The sequence below is a fragment of the Saccopteryx bilineata genome, chromosome 8 (assembly GCF_036850765.1).
Source record: "Saccopteryx bilineata isolate mSacBil1 chromosome 8, mSacBil1_pri_phased_curated, whole genome shotgun sequence".
In the NCBI taxonomy this organism is placed as follows: domain Eukaryota; kingdom Metazoa; phylum Chordata; class Mammalia; order Chiroptera; family Emballonuridae; genus Saccopteryx; species Saccopteryx bilineata.
Window position 1 is genome coordinate 39,648,145 of NC_089497.1, and position 11,223 is coordinate 39,659,367.

At 39.0% G+C, this 11,223-nt stretch overlaps 1 pseudogene; it reads right to left on the bottom strand.

Moving 5' to 3' along the window:
* Nucleotides 1-467: 467 nt before the first annotated feature.
* LOC136311678 (GPN-loop GTPase 1-like) lies at nucleotides 468-8,935 on the bottom strand (annotated as a pseudogene).
* Between the last annotated feature and the right edge of the window lie 2,288 nt (nucleotides 8,936-11,223).

Sequence of the window (11,223 nt, forward strand, 5' to 3'; positions counted from 1 at the left end):
GGCACATTTTATACCAACATTGATTGGTTGCTAAAGAGACTCCACTGCCGCTCTGTACAAGCTCATGCTAAAAGGAGGGGAACTAGTGGGTCAAGGGCAAGATGCTAGAAAAATAGAGGCTATAGATCCAGCCTAATAACTGATATCTGAAATGAACAATATGTTCTCTCTCTATCCCATCCATCAGCAGCAAAAGCACTTGAGTTCAAAAGATCAGACATGAAGTTTTACACTTGAAGGAATACCAGCATCCAAGAATAGTCAGAATATCCTTCCGTGCAAAAATACAAGGGGAAGACCTGCCAGATGCAAATGTCTCTATCCCTAGCTTCATCAGGGTCAAGAGATTTTCTTGTAAGAGAAACTCTGCTATTCTGAATAAAAGAGTTTATATAGTAAGTTCAATCAGAAGTAAGTATAGTTCTATAATTCTTGCACAGCATTCCAAACTTTTGGACTTCTAGAAACTACTCTGTGTTTCTCTTCCAGTACTGTGCCATTGATTCTTGCATAAAATTCTGGAATGCTGGCTCTTCATCGCTTTCCTCTCTCTGGTCAATATCATCAGTGTCACTGTCTCCTTCCTCATCCTCTTCGTCCAAGTTCCCCAAGTCAGGAACAAGTCAGAAGGGTTCCACACAGGAGATAAGCTGTCTATAGCAGTTCTTGCATCCAAGGCTACAGAGTCCATATCCTTCAGAAGCTGTTAGCATTGTTCTTTCTGCTGATGGCTCTGTGTACTGGCCATTGATTTCCTCAGATGTTCAGATTCAGGATGATGCTCCCTTTCATATCCTCCCGCAGCACTAGTGATTTGCATGAAGAATTCCTCTAAGCCTGTAACCAGAACAACAGACACACCTATTACCCTGAGTGAACTGTAAGACTCATGTAACACCATGTTCATTGAATGAGTTAGTTTACTGACACGTAATTTCTTGACTGAAGGCATCTTGGAAAGCATCAAAATCTTGCATTCATTCCACTGCAAAGCTGTGATCAATTTGTCAGTTTTATTCATGATCACAATCAAAGGAAGCTTGGTTTTGTACAAGATGCAGGGCTTCAGTGTTGATTGTCCCAGAAGCTGAGCAGGTAAATACTTCAAACTACCCACATGTGTCAATTAAGATTTAAACATGTTTGGGGCCTTCTCAATAAATTTCATCACCTAATTGAAACTGGGAGCAAAGAGATTGAATGAGGTCACTATGGCACTGTTGAACTCAAGTCCATATCTGGACACTAAATTGAGGATTTAAATTGCTTATAGATGAATTTAGATAATAAAATTTATACCAATATTGGCAGGAAAGAAAACTTTGTGCACAGCTGAGTCCAGATCGATTACATAAGGTGGAGAGCCTTGGTTAGGCAGGTGTCCTATACAAAGTTGGTTTCCCATATCCTGCCATTCTCAAAACCAACAGATACACTGGGGGCCAAAGACCCCCCCCTCTGGGAAACCTGGGATTCAGCTCCCACCACAGTGACCTTTCATAAGAAATCAAAGTGAACATATATTAGACATGACCTAATCTTCAGTATTCTTTCTTTTTTTTTTTTATAATTTTATTTTTTTAATGGGGCGACATCAATAAATCAGGTTACATGTATTCAAAGATCAACAAGTCCAGGTTATCTTGTCTTTCAGTTATGTTGCATACCCATCACCCAAAGTCAGATTGTTCTCTGTCACCTTCTATCTAGTTTTCTTTGTGCCCCTCCCCCTCCCCCTTTCCCTCTCCCTTTCCCCCCTCCCCCCGTAACCACCACACTCTTATCAATGTCTCTTAGTTTCACTTTTATGTCCCACCTACATATGGAATAATGCAGTTCCTGGTTTTTTCTGATTTCCTTATTTCACTTCGTATAATGTTATCAAGATCCCACCATTTTTCTGTAAATGACCCGATGTCATCATTTCTTATGGCTGAGTAGTATTCCATAGTGTATATGTGCCACATCTTCTTTATCCAGTCGTCTATTGAAGGGCTTTTTGGTTGTTTCCGTGTCCTGGCCACTGTGAACAATGCTGCAGCTTCAGTATTCTTTCAAAGAGAACTTTTTTAAGATGAATTCATTAAAAGTTTTAAAATTAAAGACCTATTCAGAAAATATAAGTGAATAGTCCTAAAGTAGAGGTTATTATTTCTATGTCTCTGAAATAAAAAATAATAATTTTCACTTTGTAAACATAATGGTAAATACTTTACATTTGTTACTAATGAATAAATTGTAGAAAAGCCTTGTTTTATTCAGTTGCTTTTTAAATAAACAGACCACAGCCAAAGCTTTTGAGAAGTAAACAGGTCCCTGAAAATATGGGACAGCTCTCCGTCCCCTTCCAGGCCTAATGACTACATTCAGTCTTTGTAAAATGTAGGTAAATCAACAAAAAACTCAAATCCAGCAGCTCTGCAGCAAGCACCTGACCTGGAGTCATCTACAACTTCTTTTCACTCTAGTAGGCTGTCTCCTTTCACGCTTTCTACTCCATTTAACACATGCAATCTCAAGCTACACAATCCGTTCACTTTTTTTTTTTTTTTTTTTTGGCTCTTCTAAGAAACATCCTGATCATGGCATGCTGGAATAGCTAAATAAATTTTTCTTCAAAGAACCAAATTTTTTAAGCTCACAAATTTATTCCAATTAGCATCCATCAACTTCTGAATAGTGGTGTGTGTTTAGGACTGTGCCAAGCATGGCGGGAGATGCCAATGAAAGAATGAAACCTGGCCCTTGTTCTCACCAAGTTTATGACCAAGTTCAGGGAGACAGGACTAACATACATGCAACAACTGGGAAATAATTTGAGACAGTGTATAATTAAGTGCTAAATGTAGTACTGACTGTAAGAACACAATACTTAACTAATTACCTATTGCTTTAAGGAATTAATACATTGGGGATTTCAATCACAATTTCTCTGTTAAGAATTAATTCTTTTTTAACCAGCAATTCAATTCATTTCAAAGACTTAAAAACGTACCCTAGTTTTAGCACATTATCAGCATTGTTCTCAAAATATATTTTTTTCCATTAGGCGATTAATTTAAATCCTGATTATTCTGACTTCCAGGGCCTTTTAGGGGGTGCTTGCTTCTCAGACGTAATATAATTTTTCAAGTGAATTTTTTGGCTGGTGCGAGATTGAGAGCTCTTAGGGAACGACGTCTGCTTTCTCCTGAGAAGCAAGGGAAGAGGACAACCTTGGGTCAATGGCAGGTCCACTCTTCCCTCTGACAGGGGTAGACGCACTCCAGCACTGGGCTTCTTTCCCTTTTCCAGGATCTTTTCCTTCTCTTTTACTTACTTTCCATTTCCTTATACTGTCTCCTCTCCTTTCTCCTAGTCTACCTTTGTGTCAGTCTGAAGCACCTGCAGGAAAGTCTCTTCAGCTGACAGCCCTCTGGTGGAGCAGGTTGCTAACCTCACCTCCTCTACCAGCAGCAGAAGATGAACCTACCAGGCAGTATGGCCTCGGAGAACCAGCTCTGTTCTTCATCAGCCAGAAGACATTCTGGGAGGATTGCAAACATATTTTCCAAATGTGCTTCCAGACAAAGACCTCACTGGGTCCTGAGCTCTCCTGTGCACCTTCATGGACTCACTCCACCTGGGACAGCGTGCAAGGTTCTGGCAAACAATAATAGGTGGGCACAACTCTATCCAAACCTGCATTTTAACATTTCCTTTGACCAAGAAATAATTAGACACTGATATATGTGGCATGACACTTTTTTCCTTGTCTGAGTGTGGTGGAATGCAGAAAGCAAGTACAAGTTACTTCTCTTCCCTGAGCTTCAGAGATTTTCTTTCTATGTGTTTGTTTGTTTGTTTGTTTTAAATAAAAAAGTGATATCCACACAGCGGGTTGTGTAGGAGTTAACAGGAATGGTGGTAAAAAGCCAGGCTTCCTGGCTTTGAGTCCTGATTCTGCCTCTTTCTAGCTAGGTAACCTAAGCAAGTTCTATAGTATTTCTATAATACCAGTTGCTTACCTGTAAAACAGGGAGAAAAACAGTACGTACATCAGAGATTTCATATCTCAATTAAATAAGTTCAATTATGTAAAACATATATATAAAACATTATAAATTGATTTTCAGTATGTAAAGAAACTTGCACATAATGAATGCTCTATAAATGTAAGTACTTCTTTCTGTTTATTTGTACAAGTGACTAGCAGGTAACACACCCAGGAGAGTGACTGTTCTGCCACTGTTAACCAGGAATTGGCACTTCCTTCATCAGAGATAAGAGATTTCAGTTCTGCTCCAACACCCAAACACACTGTACTTACCATCAGAAGTAATATGTCCGGCCTGACCAGGTGGTGGCGCAGTGGATAGAGTATCGGACTGGGATGTGGAGGACCCAGGTTTGAGACCTCGAAGGTCACCAGCTTGAGCGCGGGCTCATCTGGTTAGAACAAGGCTCACCAGCTTGAGCCCAAGGTCGCTGGCTTGAGCAAGGAGTCACTCGGTCTGCTGTAGCCCCCTCACCTCCAGTCAAGGCACATATGAGAAATCAATCAATGAACAACTAAGGAACTGCAATGAAGAATTGATGTTTCTCATCTCTCTCCCTTCCTGTCTGTCTGTCCCTATCTGTCCCTCACTGTCTTTGCCACAAAAAAAAGAAGTAATATGTCCTGTGATGTGATAAATTTCAGCAATGTGCACTAAACTTTTCCTTACTAGAGCACTGAAAACATCAAAACAGTGTTCAAAATTGGGCAAAAGCAAGTGCTACCCCCAAACGCATTTTTTCAGTAACCCATACTTCATAAGCTCTTACAGAGATTGTACAATTAGTAGATTTTAATTTAATAAAAATTAAAATATAAAAAAATTAAAATATTTGATTGGGCTCAAACAATTTAGGGTATGAAGCTAGGGCCAAATGAATGTGGAAAAGATCTGCCATTACTCTTCTTTGTACAAGTCCATGAAAAATAAAATTTAAGGAAATGGATGAATAAAGGTAGCTTTTCTCTTAACATACAGCCCTACTATAGTTAATAATATTTCTCTTCTACTTAGAAGGAAGGTTCACGAGTGCTTTTGACTGTGAACACATTCCTAAGTTGGCTAAATTGATGGTAGGACAGTAAAAGTACATACTTTGTAAGTCTCTGACCTTTCAATTATTTTTTTATTTATTCATTTTTAGACAGGACAGAGAGAGGGAGAGAGAGAGAGAGACAGAGAGGGAGAGAGAGGAGAGAGAGACAGAGAGAGAGAGAGAGAAGGGGGGAGGAGCTGGAAGCATCAACTCCCATATGTGCCTTGACCAGGCAAGCCCAGGGTTTCGAACCGCGACCTCAGCATTTCCAGGTCGATGCTTTATCCACTGCGCCACCACAGGTCAGGCTGACATTTCAATTATTAAAGTTTGGAGATGCAATTTCTTTCCAAAGTTAAATTATCAGATGCCAAATGACTTAGATGACAATGATGGTGATAATGGTAATGATTATAGTGATGGCTAATATGTATTGAGTGTTTGCGTATATTAGGCATTGTCCAAAATATTTTACATACATTAACTCACCTAATTAACTTAGGCAGTCTCATTTAATCTTATTACAACTTAATAAGCAGAAAATACATATATGTAATTCCATTTTACTAATGAGGACGTTGTTCAAAAGGTTTAAAATAAACAGCTAGAAGGATGATTCCTGCTAGTAACAAAGCAGACAAGGTAACTCCAAAAGCACTTTGATTTGAACTTTAAAAGCAACTGAATTAGGTCATGTTTCATCAATGACAGGACTATCCATAATATAAAAATCTGAATACTCATTAATTTTTATGATAGCAATGTTGACTTTAAATACTAACTACCTCCTTATTTGCAAAGTCATATAATTCTGGTCTTATGAGCCAAAAACTAGGAAAACACCCATGCTACCAACCAATACCTAGTTTCATTTGTACTGCATCAGATCTTTTCAGTCAGTTTATAATCTAAAACCTTTTTCAATATAGACACTATCAAAATACAATTTAATCATTCTTTTCTATTCCCCAAAAAACAAGTGACAAGGCCACTGGCCAGTTTATACAACAGGTACCATGGCCTTCAAATTCCTCACTGCCTTCTGGTTATCAAGAAAGTTAATGATTATCAAATCCCTACCTCTCAACAATGAGGCCAAAAGCCACCTTGTTCCAAAGCCCTTGCCAGGTAAAATACTGTAGTAGAAAAATGACGGTTTTATTCTGAGCCAAGTTCTTGATGCTCTAGAATACTGCAGATAACTTTAGGAAACAAGATTAATTTATTAAAAAAAAAAAAAGTTGCTCCATAGGGCTGGGAGGGAGGTGTAAGAGAGTAAATTACTTAACAGCCACAAGAAAATATCATTCAGATGATCAATGATTTCTAAGGCCAAATGATAGAGCTTCAGCAATGTTAAAGAATTATTTAATGAAGAGCTAACCTAGTAAGATTGACTGTTGTTCTCTTACTGTGCCTAGAATTTGAAAAGATATCCAGCAGTGACTGAATGAGAATTTTTCATAAAATTCTGAATGCTTTGGAATGGGGAGGCTGCAGACACCCTTCAATGCCCCAAATCAATCTGGAGCCTAGAATGAAGTCATAGTTCCCATGTCTACATATGCAGAGGTATGAAGAAGGAGCAGATGTAATAAAATAAATTTCAAAAAAAAGCAGTAGTCAGAATATTTTGTAGTTTATAAAATAATTTGAAGAGTTCAGATTCTTATTTACATGATATTTTGGAAAAATAATTCTTTTCCCCAAACCAAATGGATAGTGAAGTGTTTTCACAAAGATTAAAGTAAAAGTAATTATGGCAGCTTTTAACATTCTCACAGATGTCTTTTTTTTGGATCTGAACGTATGAACTGATATAAATTTAATAGATTGTAAAAAAAATCTAATTTATAAATTCAATTTGTTCAGAAACAAAATAATAACCTAAGCAAGAATTTTTAAATATAGTTGGACCAAAGAAGAACTAACTTTGTAGGCAAGTTGATAATGTACAGAAAGGTTTGACTATGAAGTACTGAGTCCATAAGCCACACCGCCCCAAAATACCCAAAAAAAACAAACAAAAAACACTCATTTTATTTCATGAATAGAAGAATATCATAATTTATGAGAATAGCACACACACAAAATAGTATCACATATAAGTTAGAACTCTAAAAGCAAGATTCTTAAATGATTGTTTTCTGACCAAAAACAAGAAACCAAGCAATTGAAACAAGGTCAGTTTGCCTGAATGACATACAAAGAGTGTGTATCACATACTATACTTCTTGAGAAAAAGGAAATGCCTCTTTCAAATCAACAACTTCTAGTTATCTCCTTTTGCAACTGTGATTACATTTGGGTTTTTACATCATGGGTGCAATGAAGCTGGAATTTACTGCCTGAATGAAAGATCAAAGCAAATCAGAAAGTAATTAGCTGATAGAGCAAAGGGCTGCTTATCTGAATGACTTGGTTTATGGAACATAAAGGAACAGGAAACCCTTGCCTTAACTTTCGAAATTAAAAAAAAAAAAAAAAAAAACAAGAAAAAAAAAAAACGACATCCAAGTGCAATTTGTCGGTAGGGAGATCAACTACAGCTATCCCTTTCTCTTGCAAATTAGTTCTATATCTTTTTTTTTTTTTACTAGCTTTTTAATTTGAGAATCTATTTCCCTTCATTGCAAATGTTTCTCTGGAGCCTGCATATTTATTTTCTGGATATTGGATCCCCTATTTACCACAGCCTGTAGTTTGTGGATATTTGCTGTGCAAGGTTTTATCCCTCCCCTTTCAATGCAGGGTTTTATAGTAAAAATTACTGAAAAGGGAAATGAGTGACAGACCCTGTAGAGCAACCAGTGATCACAACACACTTAGATTTTAGATTATTATTATTATTTAGCATTTTAGGTGCCCACTCTATCACCATCATGAGTGACTTCTCAGGGGGTAGCAAAGCATTTAGCTTTAGGGAGAGAGTTTAATTTGAGGTTGAAAATGGTTAACAACAGACTGAAGTCCTAACAAAAACACATTTGAAAGGCCAACCAGAGGGATTTTTATTTTAATAAAAAAAATAATAATAATAAAGAAAAGTCCTCTGCAGGGAAAGCAAATTTGACAAGGTTATTTAAACATATATGTGGATTTTAATGTTGCAAAAGACTTTTTTAGAAAAAAAAAATAATGGGTTTCAATCTAATTTGTGGGCTTGGGCGTGAGTCACAGGGTAGCTGAAAGATCATATTAAACAGCAAAACTCCATTGCCAAGTAAGGGCTTAGAATAAAATCTAGGATATTTGAGTTGGAAGGGGATTTAAAGATGATCTAATCTGACCTCTTTATTCACTGGACATGACACTAAAGCCCCAAAATGTGAAATGAGTCCCCCAAGGCCATGCAACTGATAAGTAAGAGAGCTATACTAAGAATGACCCTATGACAAGCGCTTATGCAGACTGTCTGTTAGCAACTTTATTTTTTCTGTAATCCTCATAATAGACTATGAGCAGGCATTATTATTCCCAGTTTACAGACAAAGAAACGGAAACTCAGAGGAATTACATAATTTTCCAAAGGTCAATTACACACAGCTAGAGAGAGAGATGAAGCAGAGGTTTAACCTGTATGATCAGAAGATATGCCTTCAAAGTTCACCCCAACAGAAGGCAGAGTGCTTCCGCCTTCAGACTCTAATCCCCTGGTTTTCAGCAGAGCTAGCCAGGCTCTGCCTATCAGACCTATGATCTCACCTGTTCTGTTTTGAGTTGTTCATGCTATATTCCCGACCTCCCTGACTTTATATCTTGAACTCACCTTAGTTTCCAATTCAGCCAAAACTCCTCCAGATGGTAGATCTGTTTTCTTTGGCCCCTGCCTAGGATGACCCTTACCCTTTCCCTCCTTCATGTGCAGCTCCTGAAACCCCAGTTCAGGCCAATATCCCTAGTCTAGAATCAACTGAGAGGCAGATAAAAATGGCAATAAAATCTACCTGATTCTAAATTTGAGGTGTAATGGAAAGTGAAGTGGAGGTCTAAGCCACTATCCAGAGCTAGTCAGAGTTACAATAATTTACGAACTAGGATAAAAGTTCAAAGGCTAGTTTTTCAGTCAGAGTTACTAAGGAAAAAGAGAAAAAGGGTGACCCAAGGAAGGGAGTCAGGGAGAAGGGAGGGATTGAAGACAAATTCAGCAGCCCCATGAATTAGCTATCAAGTGTGCCCCCAGATCCTAGGCTCAGTATAAGATGTAATCCCACAGCCTGTTCTAGGGTGGGGTGGAAACTCCTCCCTCACAAGAGCAGCCTCAGAACTCAGTCAGAGCCAGTGACAGCAGGGACCATCTACGGCTCCAGCTGTGAGGATCTGGGACAGGTAGAAGCAGGGAACATGAAGCAGAGCCTGACACATTGCCCTATCTCCTTCTCTCCCCAACCCCCAGCAAGACAGGGTCTGGATAGTACCTTCTCCTTATCACAATTGTCCCTGTATTTGAGTTAGTCTTTGGTTTGGGTAAAGCTAATCTCTTTTGCTTCCAGGCACCCTTCCCATTTGTTGATAACAGTGAACAAGGCATGGCAGTGTTGCCATAGCGCCTGGACCCTTTTTCTGGTCAACATGGTATCCTTGTACCAGATATGGCCATGACTCCTCTTTCTCTTTTATTAATAGGAGGCACCCTGAGAAAGTTGGTCATGCTTAGTTAATGCACTTAACTATGTTAAGGTCTGTAGTTCTGGCCCTGGCCAGTTGGCTCAGCAGTAGAGTGTCGGCCCGGCCTGTGGAAGTCCTGGGTTTGATTCCCAGTCAGGGCACCCATCTGCTTCTCCACCCTTCCCCCTCTCTTTCCTCTCTATCTCCTTCTTCCCTCCCGCAGCCAAAGCTCTATTGGAGCAAAGTTGGCCTGGGTGCTGAGGATGGCTCCACGGCCTCCACCTCAGGCACTAGAATGTCTCTGGCCACAACAGAACAACAACCTAGATGGGCAGAGCATCGCCTTCTGGTGGGCATGCTGGGTGGATGCTGGTCAGGTGCATGCGGGGAGTCTATATGACTGCCTCCCTGCTTCTGACTTCGAAAAAATACAAAAAAATAAAAACAAAAACCCACAAAGGTCTGTAATTCCCTGTGGTTCTGTGTATAAAGTTCTCCAGAGCCCTACTTACATTCATATTTTATGCTGAAGTGTTGGGTTTAGTATTATCTTTTTCATTACTTGAAAAGGTACTGGGACTGCAGGTAGTATATCAGGTGAATACTACCTGATCTACTTTAGATTCAATCTGATCTAGTCCATGATAGAGCGCTCACTGCGCCATCCTAGTCTCCTAGGAGAGCTCCTGTGATTGCCTCACCTGACTGCAGGTAAGACCTGTTGCAGATAGATGGTCAGCACTGGTAGAACTAACCTCTTTACTTTTTCTCCATATGAGTGCCATTTTGGTGGGGAAAATTATGGCTTTTAATTTTCCTCCTTTGTATCCTAAGCCCACCATTTTCTATCAGAATTATCTTGAAAGAGACTTTTAATCTCTCTCAGCTTTAGTTTTGCTATCTCTTAAACTGTATATACCTCAAAAGATTGTTGTGAAAAATAAATGAGACTTTTTACAACTGTAGTTTCAACTGTAAGTGTCTCTAGTGTGTTAGTCAGGATTCTTCAGAGAAACAGAACCAATAGAATTTATATGTAATCTTATGTATTAATTTATTTAAAGAAATGGGCTCATACAATTCTGGATGCAAGCAAGGCCCAAGATCTACAGAGTAGGTCAGGAAGCTGAATACTCAACAGAGCTGATGGTTTAGCTCCAGTCTGAGTCCAAAGGCCTGAGAACCAGGAGACCCAATGACGTAGAGCTAGTCCTGCAGTCTTTAGACCCAGGAAGAGATGATGTTTCAATTCAAGTCTGACAGCAAGAAAAGAAGCCAACGGCCTAGTTCAAAGGTAGTTAGGCAGAAAGAATTTTCTCTTACCCTGAGGAGGTTCGGCATTTTATTCTATTCAGGCCTTCATCTGATTAAATGGGGCCCACTCACATAATGGAGGTCAGTCTGCTGGACTCATTCTAGTCACTTAAATGTAAATCTCATCCCAAACACCATCACAGAAATACCCAGAATAAATTTTGACCAAATATCTGGGTACTTTGTTGCCTGATAAAGCTGACATAAAAAATGAACCTTCACAGCTAG